Source organism: Cherax quadricarinatus, chromosome 9 (genome assembly GCF_038502225.1).
Source record: "Cherax quadricarinatus isolate ZL_2023a chromosome 9, ASM3850222v1, whole genome shotgun sequence".
NCBI lineage: Eukaryota > Metazoa > Arthropoda > Malacostraca > Decapoda > Parastacidae > Cherax > Cherax quadricarinatus.
This window is the reverse complement of record NC_091300.1, coordinates 54645413-54664547: the sequence shown is the minus strand read 5'-3', so window position 1 is coordinate 54664547 and position 19135 is coordinate 54645413. Positions and strand designations below refer to the sequence as shown.

At 52.1% G+C, this 19135-nt stretch overlaps 1 protein-coding gene across 3 annotated transcripts in view; it reads left to right on the top strand.

The window, feature by feature from the left end:
* Positions 1-19135, top strand: part of LOC128686037 (dual oxidase maturation factor 1) — a 255893-nt gene that overhangs the window by 218770 nt on the left and 17988 nt on the right. The window lies entirely within an intron of this gene.

The following is a 19135-nucleotide window of genomic DNA, read 5'->3' as shown; positions in this document are numbered from 1 at the left end:
GCATTTACCATTCTACACATCCCACTTGCTCTTGCCATCCTCTCCATCCCACTTGCATTTACCATCCCCCCCATCCCACTGGCACTCACCATCCTCTCCATCCCACTGGCACTCACCATCGTATCCATCCCACTGGCACTTACCATCCTCTCCATCCCACTGCCACTTACCATCCTCTCCATCCCACTGGCACTTACCATCCTCCCTATCCCACTTGCATTTATCATCCTCCCCAACCCACTTGCATTTACCATCCTACCCATCCCACTTGCTCTTGCCATCCTCCCCATCCCACTTGCATTTACCATCCTCCCCATCCCACGGGCACTTACCGTCCTATCCATCCCACTGGCACTTACCATCAACTCCATCCCACTGGCATTTACCATCCTCTCCATCCAACTGGCACTTACCATCCTCTCCATCCCTCTGGCACTTACTATCCTCTCCATCCCACTGGCACTTACGATCCTCTCCATCCCACTGGCACCTACCATCCTCCCCATCCCTCTTGCTCTTGCCATCCTCCCCATCCCATTGGCTCTTGCCATCCTCCCCATCCCACTAGCATTTACCATCCTCCTCATCCCACTGGCACTTTCCATCCTCCCCATCTCACTGGCACTTACCATCCTCTCCATCCCACTGGCACTTACCATCCTCTCCATCCCACTGGCCCTTACCATCCTCTCCATCCCACTGGCACTTACCATCCTCTCCATCCCACTGGCACTTATCATCCTCTCCATCCCACTGGCACTTACCATCCTCCCTATCCCACTTGCACTTACCATCCTCCCCATCCCACTTGCACTTACCATCCTCCCCATACCACTTGCACTTACCATCCTTCTCATCCCACTTGCATTTACCATCCTCCCCATCCAACTTGCTTTTACCATCCTCCCCATCCCACTTGCATTTATCATCCTCCTAATCCCACTTGCACTTACCCTCCTCTCCATCCCACTTGCACTTACTATCCTCCCCATTCCACTTGCACTTACCATCCTCCCCATCACACTTGCATTTATCATCCTCCTCATCCGATTTGCACTTACCCTTCTCCCCATCCCACTTGCACTTACCATCCTCCCCATTCCACTTGCACTTGCCCTTCTTCCGATCCCACATGCACTTACCATCTTCCCCATCCCACTTGCACTTACCATCCTCCCCATCCCACTGGCACTTACCATCCTCCCCATCCCACTTGCACTTACCATCCTCACAATCCCACTTGCAGTTCTCATCCTCCCCATCCCACTGGCACTTACAATCCTCTCCATCCCACTGGCACTTACCATCCTCCCCATCCCACTGGCACTTATCATCCTCTCCATCACATCCCATCCTCCCCATCCCACTTGCACTTACCATCCTCCCCATCCCACTTGCACTTACCATACTCCCCATCCCACTTGCACTTACCATCCTCCCCATACCACTTGCACTTACAATCCTTCTCATCCCACTTGCATTTACCATCCTCCCCATCCCACTTGCATTTACCATCCTCCCCGTCCCACTTGCATTTATCATCCATCCTGATCCCACTTGCACTTACCACTCCTCCCCAATCTCACTTGCACTTACTATCACTGCACCCATTCCACTTGCACTTACCATCCTCTCCATCCCACTGGCTCTTACCATCCTCCCCATCCCACTAGCATTTATCATCCTCCCCAACCCACTTGCATTTACCATCCTGGCCATCCCACTTGCTCTTGCCGTCCACTCCATCCCACTTGCATTTACCATCCTCCCCATCCCACTGGCACTTACCATCCTCTCCATCCCACTGGCACTTACCATCCTCTCCATCCCACTTTCACTCACCATCCTCTCCTTCCCACTCACACTTACCATCCTCTCCATCCCACTGGCACTTACCATCCTCCCCATCCCACTTGCATTTATCATCCTCCCCAACCCATTTGCATTTACCATCCTACCCATCCCACTTGCTCTTGCCATCCTCCCCATCCCACTTGCATTTACCATCCTCCCCATCCCACTGGCACTTACCATCCTCTCCATCCCACTGGCACTTACCATCCTCCCCATCCCACCTGCTCTTGTCATCCTTCCTATCCCACTTTCATTTACCATCCTCTCCATCCCACTGGCACTTACCATCCTCTCCATCCCACTGGCCCATACCATCCTCTCCATCCCACTGGCACTTACCATTCTCTCCATCCCACTGGCACTTACCATCCTCCCCATCCCACTTGCTCTTGCCATCCTCCCCATCCCACTGGCTCTTGCCATCCTCCCTATCCCACTTGCATTTACCATCCTCCCCATCCCACTGGCACTTGCCATTCTCCCCATCCCACTGACACTTAGCATCCTCTCCATCCCTCTGGCACTTACCATCCTCTCCATCCCACTGGCACTTACCATCCTCTCCATCCCACTGGCACTTACCATCCTCTCCATCCCACTGGCACTTACCATCCTCTCCATCCCACTGGCACTTACCATCCTCTCCATCCCACTGGCACTTATCATCCTCTCCATCCCACTGGCACTTACCATCCTCTCCATCCCACTGGCACTTACCATCCTCCCCATCCCACTGGCACTTACCATCCTCCCCATCCCACTGGCACTTACCATCCTCCCCATCCCACTGGCACTTACCATCCTCCCCATCCTACTTGCACTTACCATCCTCCCCATCCCACTTGCACTTACCATCCTCCCCATCCCACTGGCACTTACCATCCTCTCCATCCCACTGGCACTTACCATCCTCTCCATCCCACTGGCACTTACCATCCTTCCCATCCCACTTGCTCTTGCCATCCTCCCCATCCCACTGGCTCTTGCCATCCTCCCTATCCCACTTGCGTTTACCATCCTCCCCATCCCACTGGCACTTAACATCCTGGCCATCCCACTGGCACTTACCATCCTCTCCATCCCACTGGCACTTACCATCCTCTCCATCCCACTGACACTTACCATCCTCTCCATCCCACTGGCACTTACCATCCTCTCCATCCCACTGGCACTTACCATCCTCTCCATCCCACTGGCACTTATCATCCTCTCCATCCCACTGGCACTTACCATCCTGTCCATCCCACTGGCACTTACCATCCTCCCCATCCCACTGGCACTTACCATCTTCCCCATCCCACTGGCACTTACCATCCTCCCCATCCCACTTGCACTTACCATCCTCCCCATCCCACTGGCACTTACCATCCTCTCCTTCCCACTGGCACTTACCATCCTCTCCATTACAGTGGCACTTACCATCCTCCCCATCCCACTTGCACTTACCATCCTCCCCATCCCACTTGCACTTACCATCCTCCCCATCCCACTTGCACTTACCATCCTCCCCATCCCACTGGCACTTACCATCCTCTCCATCCCACTTGCACTTACCATCCTCCCCATCCCACTGGCACTTACCATCCTCTCCATCCCACTGGCACTTACCATCCTCTCCATCCCACTGGCACTTACCATCCATCCCATCCCACTTGCTCTTGCCATCCTCCCCATGCCACTGGCCCTTGCCATCCTCCCTATCCCACTTGCATTTACCATCCTCTCCATCCCACTGGCACTTACCATCCTCCCCATCCCACTTGCACTTACCATCCTCCCCATCCCACTTGCACTTACCATCCTCTCCATCCCACTTGCACTTACCATCCTCCCCATCCCACTGGCACTTACCATCCTCTCCATCCCACTGGCACTTACCATCCTTCCCATCCCACTTGCTCTTGCCATCCTCCCCATCCCACTGGCCCTTGCCATCCTCCCTATCCCACTTGCATTTACCATCCTCCCCATCCCACTGGCACTTAACATCCTCCCCATCCCACTGGCACTTACCATTTTCTCCATCCCACTGGCACTTATCATCCTCTCCATCCCACTGGCACTTACCATCCTCTCCATCCCACTGGCACTTACCATCCTCTCCATCCCACTGGCACTTACAATCCTCTCCATCCCACTGGCACTTATCATCCTCTCCATCCCACTGGCACTTACCATCCTGTCCATCCCACTGGCACTTACCATCCTCCCCATCCCACTGGCACTTACCATCTTCCCCATCCCACTGGCACTTACCATCCTCCCCATCCCACTTGCACTTACCATCCTCACCATACCACTGGCACTTACCATTCTCCCCATCCCACTTGCACTTAACATCCTCCCCATCCCACTTGCACTTACCATCCTCCCCATCCCACTTGCACTTACCATCCTCCCCATACCACTGGCACTTACCATTCTCCCCATCCCATTTGCACTTACCATCCTCACCATCCCACTGCCACTTACCATCCTCCCCATCCCACTGGCACTTACCATCCTCCCCATCCCACTTGCACTTACCATCCTCCCCATACCACTTGCATTTATCATCCTCCCCAACCCATTTGCACTTACCATCCTCCCCATTACACTTGCACTTACCATCCTCCCCATCCCACTGGCACTTACCATCCTCCCAATCCCACTTGCTCTTGCCATCCACCCCATCCCACTTGCATTTACCATCCTCCCCATCCCACTTGCACTTACCATCCTCTCCATCCCACTGGCACTTACCATCCTCTCCATCCCACTGGCACTTACCATCCTACTCATCCCACTTGCATTTATCATCCTCCCCAACCCACTTGCATTTACCATCCTACCCATCCCACTTGCTCTTGCCATCCACCTCATCCCACTTGCATTTACCATCCTCCCCATCCCACTTGCACTTACCATCCTCTCCATCCCACTAGCACTTACCATCCTCCGAATCCCACTTGCTCTTACCATCCTCCCCATCCCACTTGCATTTATCATCCTCCCCACCCCACTTGCACTTGCACTTCTCCCAATCCCACATGCACTTACCATCCTCCCCATCCCACTTGCACTTACCATCCTCCCCATCCCACTTGCACTTACCATCCTCCCAATCCCTCTTGCACTTACCATCCTCCCCATACCACTTGCACTTACCATCCTCCCCATCCCACTGGCACTTACCATCCTCTCCATCCCACTTGCACTTACCATCCCCCCCATCCCACTTGCACTTACCATCCTCCCCATCCCACTTGCACTTACCATCCTCCCAATCCCACTTGCACTTACCATCCTCCCAATCCCACTTGCACTTACCATCCTCCCCGTACCACTTGCACATACCATTCTCCCAATCCCACTGGCCCTTACCATCCTCTCCATCCCACTGGCACTTACAATCCTACCCATCCCACTTGCATTTATCATCCTCCCCAACCCACTTGCATTTACCATTCTACACATCCCACTTGCTCTTGCCATCCTCTCCATCCAACTTGCATTTACCATCCTCCCCATCCCACTGGCACTCACCATCCTCTCCCTCCCACTGGCACTCACCATCGTATCCATCCCACTGGCACTTACCATCCTCTCCATCCCACTGCCACTTACCATCCTCTCCATCCCACTGGCACTTACCATCCTCCCCATCCCACTTGCATTTATCATCCTCCCCAACCCACTTGCATTTACCATCCTACCCATCCCACTTGCTCTTGCCATCCTCCCCATCCCACTTGCATTTACCATCCTCCCCATCCCACTGGCACTTACCTTCCTCTCCATCCCACTGGCACTTACCATCCTCTCCATCCCACTGGCATTTACCATCCTCTCCATCCAACTGGTACTTACCATAATCTCCATCCCTCTGAAACTTACCATCCTCTCCATCCCACTGGCACTTACCATCCTCTCCATCCCACTGGCACCTACCATCCTCCCCATCCCTCTTGCTCTTGCCATCCTCCCCATCCCATTGGCTCTTGCCATCCTCCCCATCCCACTAGCATTTACCATCCTCCTCATCCCACTGGCACTTTCCATCCTCCCCATCTCACTGGCACTTACCATCCTCTCCATCCCACTGGCACTTACCCTCCTCTCCATCCCACTGGCCGTTACCATCCTCTCCATCCCACTGGCACTTACCATCCTCTCCATCCCACTGGCACTTATCATCCTCTCCATCCCACTGGCACTTACCATCCTCCCTATCCCACTTGCACTTACCATCCTCCCCATACCACTTGCACTTACCATCCTTCTCATCCCACTTGCATTTACCATCCTCCCCATCCCACTTGCATTTACCATCCTCCCCATCCCACTTGCATTTATCATCCTCCTAATCCCACTTGCACTTACCCTCCTCCCCATCCCACTTGCACTTACTATCCTGCCCATTCCACTTGCACTTACCATCCTCCCCATCACACTTGCATTTATCATCCTCCTCATCCGATTTGCACTTACCCTTCTCCCCATCCCACTTGCACTTACCATCCTCCCCATTCCACTTGCACTTGCCCTTCTTCCGATCCCACATGCACTTTCCATCCTCCCCATTCCACTTGCACTTACCATCCTCCCCATCCCACTGGCACTTACCATCCTCCCCATCCCACTTGCACTTACCATCCTCACAATCCCACTTGCCGTTCCCATCCTCCCCATACCACTTGCACTTACTATCCTCCCCATCCCACTTGCACTTACTATCCTCTGCATCCCACTGGCACTTATCATCCTCCCCATCCCACTTGCTCTTACTATCCTCCCAATCCCACTTGCATTTATCATCCTCCCCACCCCACTTGCACTTGCCCTTCTCCCCATCCCACATGCACTTACCATCCTCCCCATCCCACTTGCACTTACCATCCTCCCCATCCCACTGGCACTTACCATCCTCCCCATCCCACTTGCACTTACCATCCTCCCAATCCCACTTGCACTTACCATCCTCCCCATACCACTTGCACTTACCATCATCCCCATCCCACTGGCACTTACCATCCTCTCCATCCCACTGGCACTTACCATCCTCCCCATCCCACTTGCATTTATCATCCTCCCCACCCCACTTGCATTTACCATCCTCCCCATCCCACTTGCACTTACCCTCCTCCCCATCCCACATGCACTTACCATCCTCCCCATCCCACTTGCATTTACCATCCTCCCCATCCCACTGGCACTTACCATCCTCCCAATCTCACTTGCACTTACTATCCTCCCATTCCCACTTGCACTTACCATCCTCCCCATACCACTTGCACTTACCATCCTCCCCATCCCACTTGCACTTACCATCCTCTCCATCCCACTGGCACTTACCATCCTCCCCATCCCACTAGCATTTATCATCCTCCCCAACCCACTTGCATTTACCATCCTGGCCATCCCACTTGCTCTTGCCATCCACCCCATCCCACTTGCATTTACCATCCTCCCCATCCCACTGGCACTTACCATCCTTTCCATCCCACTGGCACTTACCATCCTCTCCATCCCACTGGCACTCACCATCCTCTCCTTCCCACTCACACTTACCATCCTCTCCATCCCACTGGCACTTACCATCCTCCCCATACCACTTGCATTTATCATCCTCCCCAACCCATTTGCATTTACCATCCTACACATCCCACTTGCTCTTGCCATCCTCCCCATCCCACTTGCATTTACCATCCTCCCCATCCCACTGGCACTTACCATCCTCCCCATCCCACTTGCACTTACCATCCTCCCCATACCACTTGCACTTACCATCCTCCCCATCCCACTGGCACTTACGATCCTCTCCATCCCACTGGCACTTACCATCCTCTCCATCCCACTTGCATTTACCATCCTCCCCATCCCACTTGCACTTACCCTTCTCCCCATCCCACATGCACTTACCATCCCCCCCATCCCACTTGCACTTACCATCCTCCCCATCCCACTTGCACTTACCATCCTCCCAATCCCACTTGCACTTACCATCCTCCCAATCCCACTTGCACTTACCATCCTCCCCGTACTACTTGCACTTACCATCCTCCCCATCCCACTGGCACTTACCATCCTCTCCATCCCACTGGCACTTACCATCCTACCCATCCCACTTGCATTTATCATCCTCCCCAACCCACTTGCATTTACCATTCTACACATCCCACTTGCTCTTGCCATCCTCTCCATCCCACTTGCATTTAACATCCCCCCATCCCACTGGCACTCACCATCCTCTCCATCCCACTGGCACTCACCATCGTATCCATCCCACTGGCACTTACCATCCTCTCCATCCCACTGCCACTTACCATCCTCTCCATCCCACTGGCACTTACCATCCTCCCCATCCCACTTGCATTTATCATCCTCCCCAACCCACTTGCATTTACCATCCTACCCATCCCACTTGCTCTTGCCATCCTCCCCATCCCACTTGCATTTACCATCCTCCCCATCCCACTGGCACTTACCTTCCTATCCATCCCACTGGCACTTACCATCAACTCCATCCCACTGGCATTTACCATCCTCTCCATCCAACTGGCACTTACCATCCTCTCCATCCCTCTGGCACTTACTATCCTCTCCATCCCACTGGCACTTACCATCCTCTCCATCACACTGGCACCTACCATCCTCCCCATCCCTCTTGCTCTTGCCATCCTCCCCATCCCATTGGCTCTTGCCATCCTCCCCATCCCACTAGCATTTACCATCCTCCTCATCCCACTGGCACTTTCCATCCTCCCCATCTCACTGGCACTTACCATCCTCTCCATCCCACTGGCACTTACCATCCTCTCCATCCCACTGGCCCTTACCATCCTCTCCATCCCACTGGCACTTACCATCCTCTCCATCCCACTGGCACTTATCATCCTCTCCATCCCACTGGCACTTACCATCCTCCCTATCCCACTTGCACTTACCATCCTCCCCATCCCACTTGCACTTACCATCCTCCCCATACCACTTGCACTTACCATCCTTCTCATCCCACTTGCATTTACCATCCTCCCCATCCCACTTGCATTTACCATCCTCCCCATCCCACTTGCATTTATCATCCTCCTAATCCCACTTGCACTTACCCTCCTCCCCATCCCACTTGCACTTACTATCCTCCCCATTCCACTTGCACTTACCATCCTCCCCATCACACTTGCATTTATCATCCTCCTCATCCGATTTGCACTTACCCTTCTCCCCATCCCACTTGCACTTACCATCCTCCCCATTCCACTTGCACTTGCCCATCTTCCGATCCCACATGCACTTACCATCCTCCCCATCCCACTTGCACTTACCATCCTCCCCATCCCACTGGCACTTACCATCCTCCCCATCCCACTTGCACTTACCATCCTCACAATCCCACTTGCAGTTCCCATCCTCCCCATACCACTTGCACTTACTATCCTCCCCATCCCACTTGCACTTACTATCCTCTGCATCCCACTGGCACTTACCATCCTCCCCATCCCACTTGCTCTTACCATCCTCCCCATCCCACTTGCATTTATCATCCTCCCCACCCCACTTGCACTTGCCCTTCTCCCCATCCCACATGCACTTACCATCCTCCCCATCCCACTGGCACTTACCATCCTCCCCATCCCACTTGCACTTACCATCCTCCCAATCCCACTTGCACTTACCATCCTCCCCATACCACTTGCACTTACCATCATCCCCATCCCACTGGCACTTACCATCCTCTCCATCCCACTGGCACTTACCATCCTCCCCATCCCACTTGCATTTATCATCCTCCCCACCCCACTTGCATTTACCATCCTCCCCATCCCACTTGCACTTACCCTTCTCCCCATCCCACATGCACTTACCATCCTCCCCATCCCACTTGCATTTACCATCCTCCCCATCCCACTGGCACTTACCATCCTCCCAATCTCACTTGCACTTACTATCCTCCCATTCCCACGTGCACTTACCATCCTCCCCATCCCACTTGCACTTACCATCCTCTCCATCCCACTGGCACTTACCATCCTCCCCATCCCACTAGCATTTATCATCCTCCCCAACCCACTTGCATTTACCATCCTGGCCATCCCACTTGCTCTTGCCGTCCACTCCATCCCACTTGCATTTACCATCCTCCCCATCCCACTGGCACTTACCATCCTCTCCATCCCACTGGCACTTACCATCCTCTCCATCCCACTGGCACTCACCATCCTCTCCTTCCCACTCACACTTACCATCCTCTCCATCCCACTGGCACTTACCATCCTCCCCATCCCACTTGCATTTATCATCCTCCCCAACCCATTTGCATTTACCATCCTACCCATCCCACTTGCTCTTGCCATCCTCCCCATCCCACTTGCATTTACCATCCTCCCCATCCCACTGGCACTTACCATCCTCTCCATCCCACTGGCACTTACCATCCTCCCCATCCCACCTGCTCTTGTCATCCTTCCTATCCCACTTTCATTTACCATCCTCTCCATCCCACTGGCACTTACCATCCTCTCCATCCCACTGGCCCATACCATCCTCTCCATCCCACTGGCACTTACCATTCTCTCCATCCCACTGGCACTTACCATCCTCCCCATCCCACTTGCTCTTGCCATCCTCCCCATCCCACTGGCTCTTGCCATCCTCCCTATCCCACTTGCATTTACCATCCTCCCCATCCCACTGGCACTTGCCATTCTCCCCATCCCACTGACACTTAGCATCCTCTCCATCCCTCTGGCACTTACCATCCTCTCCATCCCACTGGCACTTACCATCCTCTCCATCCCACTGGCACTTACCATCCTCTCCATCCCACTGGCACTTACCATCCTCTCCATCCCACTGGCACTTATCATCCTCTCCATCCCACTGGCACTTACCATCCTCTCCATCCCACTGGCACTTACCATCCTCCCCATCCCACTGGCACTTACCATCCTCCCCATCCCACTGGCACTTACCATCCTCTTCATCCCACTGGCACTTACCATCCTCCCCATCCTACTTGCACTTACCATCCTCCCCATCCCACTTGCACTTACCATCCTCCCCATCCCACTGGCACTTACCATCCTCTCCATCCCACTGGCACTTACCATCCTCTCCATCCCACTGGCACTTACCATCCTTCCCATCCCACTTGCTCTTGCCATCCTCCCCATCCCACTGGCTCTTGCCATCCTCCCTATCCCACTTGCGTTTACCATCCTCCCCATCCCACTGGCACTTAACATCCTGGCCATCCCACTGGCACTTACCATCCTCTCCATCCCACTGGCACTTACCATCCTCTCCATCCCACTGACACTTACCATCCTCTCCATCCCACTGGCACTTACCATCCTCTCCATCCCACTGGCACTTACCATCCTCTCCATCCCACTGGCACTTATCATCCTCTCCATCCCACTGGCACTTACCATCCTGTCCATCCCACTGGCACTTACCATCCTCCCCATCCCACTGGCACTTACCATCTTCCCCATCCCACTGGCACTTACCATCCTCCCCATCCCACTTGCACTTACCATCCTCCCCATCCCACTGGCACTTACCATCCTCTCCTTCCCACTGGCACTTACCATCCTCTCCATCCCAGTGGCACTTACCATCCTCCCCATCCCACTTGCACTTACCATCCTCCCCATCCCACTTGCACTTACCATCCTCCCCATCCCACTTGCACTTACCATCCTCCCCATCCCACTGGCACTTACTTCCTCTCCATCCCACTTGCACTTACCATCCTCTCCATCCCACTGGCACTTACCTTCCTATCCATCCCACTGGCACTTACCATCAACTCCATCCCACTGGCACTTACCATCCTCCCCATGCCACTGGCCCTTGCCATCCTCCCTATCCCACTTGCATTTACCATCCTCTCCATCCCACTGGCACTTACCATCCTCCCCATCCCACTTGCACTTACCATCCTCCCCATCCCACTTGCACTTACCATCCTCTCCATCCCACTTGCACTTACCATCCTCCCCATCCCACTGGCACTTACCATCCTCTCCATCCCACTGGCACTTACCATCCTTCCCATCCCACTTGCTCTTGCCATCCTCCCCATCCCACTGGCCCTTGCCATCCTCCCTATCCCACTTGCATTTACCATCCTCCCCATCCCACTGGCACTTAACATCCTCCCCATCCCACTGGCACTTACCATCTTCTCCATCCCACTGGCACTTATCATCCTCTCCATCCCACTGGCACTTACCATCCTCTCCATCCCACTGGCACTTACCATCCTCTCCATCCCACTGGCACTTACAATCCTCTCCATCCCACTGGCACTTATCATCCTCTCCATCCCACTGGCACTTACCATCCTGTCCATCCCACTGGCACTTACCATCCTCCCCATCCCACTGGCACTTACCATCTTCCCCATCCCACTGGCACTTACCATCCTCCCCATCCCACTTGCACTTACCATCCTCACCATACCACTGGCACTTACCATTTTCCCCATCCCACTTGCACTTAACATCCTCCCCATCCCACTTGCACTTACCATCCTCCCCATCCCACTTGCACTTACCATCCTCCCCATACCACTGGCACTTACCATTCTTCCCATCCCATTTGCACTTACCATCCTCACCATCCCACTGCCACTTACCATCCTCCCCATCCCACTGGCACTTACCATCCTCCCCATCCCACTTGCACTTACCATCCTCCCCATCCCACTTGCACTTACCATCCTCCCCATACCACTGGCACTTACCATCCTCCCCATCCCACTTGCACTTACCATCCTCCCCATCCCACTTGCACTTACCATCCTCCCCATACCACTGGCACTTACCATTCTCCCCATCCCACTTGCACTTACCATCCTCACCATCCCACTGGCACTTACCATCCTCCCCATCCCACTGGCACTTACCATCCTCCCCATCCCACTTGCACTTACCATCCTCCCCATCCCACTTGCACTTACCATCCTCCCCATCCCACTTGCACTTACCATCCTCCCCATACCACTGTCACTTACCATCCTCCCCATCCCACTTGCACTTACCATCCTCCCCATCCCACTTGCACTTACCATCCTCCCCATACCACTGTCACTTACCATCCTCCCCATCCCACTTGCACTTACCATCCTCCCCATCCCACTTGCACTTACCATCCTCCCCATCCCACTTGCACTTACCATCCTCCCCATACCACTGTCACTTACCATCCTCCCCATCCCACTTGCACTTACCATCCTCCCCATCCCACTTGCACTTACCATCCTCCCCATACCACTGTCACTTACCATCCTCCCCATCCCACTTGCACTTACCATCCTCCCCATCCCACTTGCACTTACCATCCTCCCCATCCCACTTGCACTTACCATCCTCCCCATACCACTGTCACTTACCATCCTCCCCATCCCACTTGCACTTACCATCCTCCCCATCCCACTTGCACTTACCATCCTCCCCATACCACTGTCACTTACCATCCTCCCCATCCCACTTGCACTTACCATCCTCCCCATCCCACTGGCACTTACCATCCTCCCCATACCACTGTCACTTACCATCCTCCCCATCCCACTTGCACTTACCATCCTCCCCATCCCACTTGCACTTACCATCCTCCCCATCCCACTTGCACTTACCATCCTCCCCATACCACTGTCACTTACCATCCTCCCCATCCCACTTGCACTTACCATCCTCCCCATCCCACTTGCACTTACCATCCTCCCCATACCACTGTCACTTACCATCCTCCCCATCCCACTTGCACTTACCATCCTCCCCATCCCACTTGCACTTACCATCCTCTACTTGCCAACTACTGGTAGACACTATCACAAAAGTCTTAAAGTAAACAGGAAGCGGATGGGATTTGAATCCATGTCGAGTGAATTTTAGGAATCACTCGCCATGGGTTCAAATCCCACCCATTCCTTGGTTTTTTGGCAGTCGTGTTATTAGGCTTCCGTGAGTCACAATTTTCTTAAATCTAATTCCTCATTCCTCGTCTCCGTTATTTTATATACAGTAAGAAATATTGGACCATTAAAAAATTACTCAGCCCGGGAGGTTTTGAATGTATTTCTTCATCAAGGAGGAGGAGGAAGAGGAAGAGGGGGAGGAGGAAGAGGGGGAGGAGGAAGGGGGGAGGAAGAGGATGAGGAGGATGAGGTGAAGGATGAGGGGGAGAAAGAGGAGGAGGAATAAGGGGCTTATGAGCCTTTTATCAGCATCAGCGAACACTTCTTAAGACATTTCCTCAGTTTTGATGGTATTAGGAAATATTTGTTTTCTCTTATCTGTCTTATTTTCAAAATATGTCTCTTCTCTTTTTAGGTGATTTTCTTCTAACTTTTTATTCTCCTGTAGACTATCCAGGACATTTTTAGTTTCTTTTTTTTTTTCCATTTTTTCTTCACGGTTCGTTTTTCTTGTACCTTAGATAAATTCTGTAGTGTCTTTAGAATTGTTACATTTTAATTGAGAACTACTGCTAAAATTTAGTTTTTGTATAGGGTATAAAATATATTGTTTTTTAGTAGCTAAAGAAATTAAGATTTATCTGTGAACATTTGTGCATTTGTCTGAACGAGTGTGTGTGTGTGTGTGTGTGTGTGTGTGTGTGTGTGTGTGTGTGTGTGTGTGTGAGTGTGTGTGTGTGTGTGTGTGTGTGTGTGTGTGTGTGTGTGTGTACTCACCTAGTTGTACTCACCTAGTTGAGGTTGCGGGGGTCGAGTCCGAGCTCCTGGCCCCGCCTCTTCACTGATCGCTACTAGGTCACTCTCCCTGAGCCGTGAGCTTTATCATACCTCTGCTTAAAGCTATGTATGGATCCTGCCTCCACTACATCGCTTCCCAAACTATTCCACTTACTGACTACTCTGTGGCTGAAGAAATACTTCCTAACATCCCTGTGACTCATCTGTGTCTTCAGCTTCCAACTGTGTCCCCTTGTTACTGTGTCCAATCTCTGGAACATCCTGTCTTTGTCCACCTTGTCAATTCCTCTCAGTATTTTGTATGTCGTTATCATGTCCCCCCTATCTCTCCTGTCCTCCAGTGTCGTCAGGTTGATTTCCCTTAACCTCTCCTCGTAGGACATACCTCTTAGTTCGGGAATTAGTCTTGTTGCAAACCTTTGCACTTTCTCTAGTTTCTTCACGTGCTTGGCTAGGTGTGGGTTCCAAACTGGTGCCGCATACTCCAATATGGGCCTAACGTACACGGTGTACAGGGTCCTGAATGATTCCTTATTAAGATGTCGGAATGCTGTTCTGAGGTTTGCTAGGCGCCCATATGTTGCAGCAGTTATTTGGTTGATGTGCGCTTCAGGAGATGTGCCTGGTGTTAAACTTACCCCAAGATCTTTTTCCTTGAGTGAGGTTTGTAGTCTCTGGCCCCCTAGACTGTACTCCGTCTGCGGTCTTCTTTGCCCTTTCCCAATCTTCATGACTTTGCACTTGGTGGGATTGAACTCCAGGAGCCAATTGCTGGACCAGGTCTGCAGCCTGTCCAGATCCCTTTGTCGTTCTGCCTGGTCTTCGATCGAGTGAATTCTTCTCATCAACTTCACGTCATCTGCAAACAGGGACACCTCAGAGTCTATTCCTTCCGTCATGTCGTTCACAAATACCAGAAACAGCACTGATCCTAGGACTGACCCCTGTGGGACCCCTCTGGTCACAGGTGCCCACTCTTGACACCTCGCCACGTACCATGACTCGCTGCTGTCTTCCTGACAAGTATTCCCTGATCCATTGTAGTGCCTTCCCTGTTATCCCTGCTTGGTCCTCCAGTTTTTGCACCAATCTCTTGTGTGGAACTGTCTCAAACGCCTTCTTGCAGTCCAAGAAAATGCAATCCACCCACCCCTCTCTCTCTTGTCTTACTGCTGTCACCATGTCATAGAACTCCAGTAGGTTTGTGACACAGGATTTCCCGTCCCTGAAACCATGTTGGCTGCTGTTGATGAGATCGTTCCTTTCTAGGTGTTCCACTACTCTTCTGATAATCTTCTCCATGATTTTGCATACTATACATGTCAGTGACACTGGTCTGTAGTTTAATGCTTCATGTCTGTCTTCTTTTTTAAAGATTGGGACTACATTTGCTGTCTTCCATGCCTCAGGCAATCTCCCTGTTTCGATAGATGTATTGAATATTGTTGTTAGGGGTACACATAGCGCCTCTGCTCCCTCTCTCAATACCCATGGGGAGATGTTATCTGGCCCCATTGCCTTTGAGGTATCTAGCTCACTCAGAAGCCTCTTCACTTCTTCCTCGGTTGTGTGCACTGTGTCCAGCACATGGTGGTGTGCCCCACCTCTCCGTCTTTCTGGAGCTCCTTCTGTCTCCTCTGTGAACACTTCTTTGAATCTCTTGTTGAGTTCCTCACATACTTCACGGTCATTTCTTGTCTCTCCTCCTTCCTTCCATAGCCTGATTACCTGGTCCTTGATTGTTGTTTTCCTCCTGATGTGGCTGTACAACAGTTTCGGGTCAGATTTGGCTTTAACTGCTATGTCGTTTTCATATTGTCTTTGGGCCTCCCTTCTTATCTGTGCATATTCGTTTCTGGCTCTACGACTGCTCTCCTTATTCTCCTGGGTCCTTTGCCTTCTATATTTCTTCCATTCCCTAGCACACTTGGTTTTTGCTTCCCTGCACCTTTGGGTAAACCATGGGCTCATCCTGGCTTTTTCATTATTCCTGTTACCCTTGGGTACAAACCTCTCCTCAGCCTCCTTGCATTTTGTTGCTACATATTCCATCATCTCATTAACTGGCTTCCCTGCCAGTTCTCTGTCCCACTGAACCCCGTTCAGGAAGTTCCTCATTCCTGTGTAGTCCCCTTTCTTGTAGTTTGGCTTCATTCGTCCTGGCCTTCCTGCTTCTCCCTCCACTTGTAGCTCTACTGTGTATTCGAAGGTTAAAACCACATGGTCACTGGCCCCAAGGGGTCTTTCATATGTGATGTCCTCGATATCTGCACTACTCAAGGTGAATATTAAGTCCAGCCTTGCTGGTTCATCCTCTCCTCTCTCTCTTGTAGTGTCCCTTACGTGTTGGCACATGAAGTTTTCCAGTACCACCTCCATCATCTTAGCCCTCCATGTATCTTGGCCCCCATATGGGTCCAAGTTCTCCCAATCGATCTCCTTGTGGTTAAAGTCACCCATGATCAGGAGCTTTGCCCTGCATGCATGAGCTCTTCTGGCCACTCTAGCCAGTGTGTCAGCCATCGCTCTATTGCTCTCGTCGTACTCTTGCCTTGGCCTCCTGCTGTTCTGTGGTGGGTTATACATCACTGCTATTACCACCTTGGGACCTCCAGAGTGAAGCGTTCCCGCTATGTAATCACTTTCTTCTCCGCTGTCTCCTCTCTCCAGCTCATGAAAATTCCAGCGATTTTTGATCATCAATGCCACTCCTCCACCCCCCTTGTTCCCTCTGTCTTTCCTCAGGATTTGGTATCCCGTTGGAAAGATGGCATCTGTTATCATACCTGTAAGCTTGGTTTCTGTGAGAGCTATGATTTCTGGTGATGCCTCTTTGACTCTTTCTTGCCACTCCTCCCACTTGTTTTGTTATTCCATCAGCGTTTGTGTACCATACCTTCAGTTTCCTTTCCAACATTGTGGTTTGGGGGGCCTGTGAGGGTGGGAGACCTGGTGGCATACTGTGGGATTCTATAGCTCGGTGTTGGGTGGAGGCTGTGGGTATGGATTGTAGTGTGTGTTGGGATGGTGTGATAGGTTGTATGCTTCTGAGAATAGTTGTGTGTGTGCTTGCCCTTGCTGTTCTGTTCTGCTCTGACTGACCTCTGCTGGTTCCATCCTTGTCTCTTTTCCTAGCTCCTTTCGCTTTTTTGTCCTCTCCCTCAGCTGCTGTCGTTCTGATTTTGTTCTGTCTCTGTCTAGGAACACCCTCTTGTACTCTTCCGAGTATTTCAATTGTGGTTTCTCTTGGAGGATCCTATTCCGCACTGTTTCCGTCCTGAGAATCAGCTTGATTGGTCGGTTTCTCCCCTTCGAGTACCCCCCTATTCTCTGAAAATTTACAATCTCTTCCATCTCTTCACCTATTTCCGTGATGATTTTCTCAATCTCCTTTCTTTCTTCCTGCTGCCTTTCAGTGTGTGTCCTTTCCTCTCTCTCCTGAAGCCCATGGATAAACACTGATTTTGCCCTTTCCTCCTCCCATTGCCTCACCCTCTGTGACTCTAGATCCTGCCTGTATGTGGTCAGTTTCTCCCTTAATTTTTCCAGTGGCTCTTGATAGCATGGTTGTGCCTCAGCATTCGACTTATCACCCTCTCCATCTGCAACCAACTGTTCTTCCCTTTCACTCCTTGGTCCTCCTTGGCAGGCTGATATGACCTTAGCATAATTCATAATTCCTTCCTTCCTGTTCGGCCTCGCAGCTTCATGTGCTGTGTCTTCTCTGGTCACTGCCCCTGGAACTCGCTTCAGCCTATTTATCTCAACTTCTAGGACCCTTATCTTGGCTACTGCAGTTTCGACTTGTGCCTCCCAATTCTTTGTCTCCTTCTCCAACCTCTTTTCCAATTTCACAGAGAGCTCTTTCTCCATTTTTTCAGAAAGCTCTCCTAATTTTCTCTCCCACTCTTGTTCCGTCCTTTTCCACTGCTCCTCCATCCACTCCTCCCTACCAGAACCATTCTCATCTGATCCTTGGTTCCAGCGAGTCCCCACCATTTTTTTTTTTGAGAGAAGAGAGAAGGGAAAGGTAGAAGGAGAGAGAGAGGGGAAGAGTGAGAAGGGAAAGGGGGAGATAGAGTGTGAGAGGGTGAAAGAGAGAGAAGGGAAGGGAAGGAGAGGGGGAGAGTGAGAAGGGAAAAATGGAGAAGAGATGGAGAGAGAGAGAGAGAGAGAGAGAGAGAGAGAGAGAGAGAGAGAGAGAGAGAGTGAAGGGAAGGGTAGGAGAGGGGGAGAGTTAGAAGGGAAAATGGGGAAGAGAGAGAGAGAGAGAGAGAGAGAGAGAGAGAGAGAGAGAGAGAGAGAGAGAGATAGAGAGAGAGAGAGAGAGAGAGAGAGAGAGAGAGAGAGAGAGAGAGAGAGAGAGAGAGGGGGGGAAAGAGAGAGGGAAAGAGAGAGAGGGAGAGAGGGAGAGAGGGAGGGAGAGAGAGAGGGAGAGAGGGAGGGAGAGAGGGAGGGAGAGAGAGAGAGAGAAGGCAAAGAGAGGAGGAGAGAGAGGGAGGAGAGAGGGGGAGAAGGGGGAAAGAGGGGGAGATGGAAGAGCGAGAGGGGAGAGAGAAGCTAGGGGGAGAGGGAGGG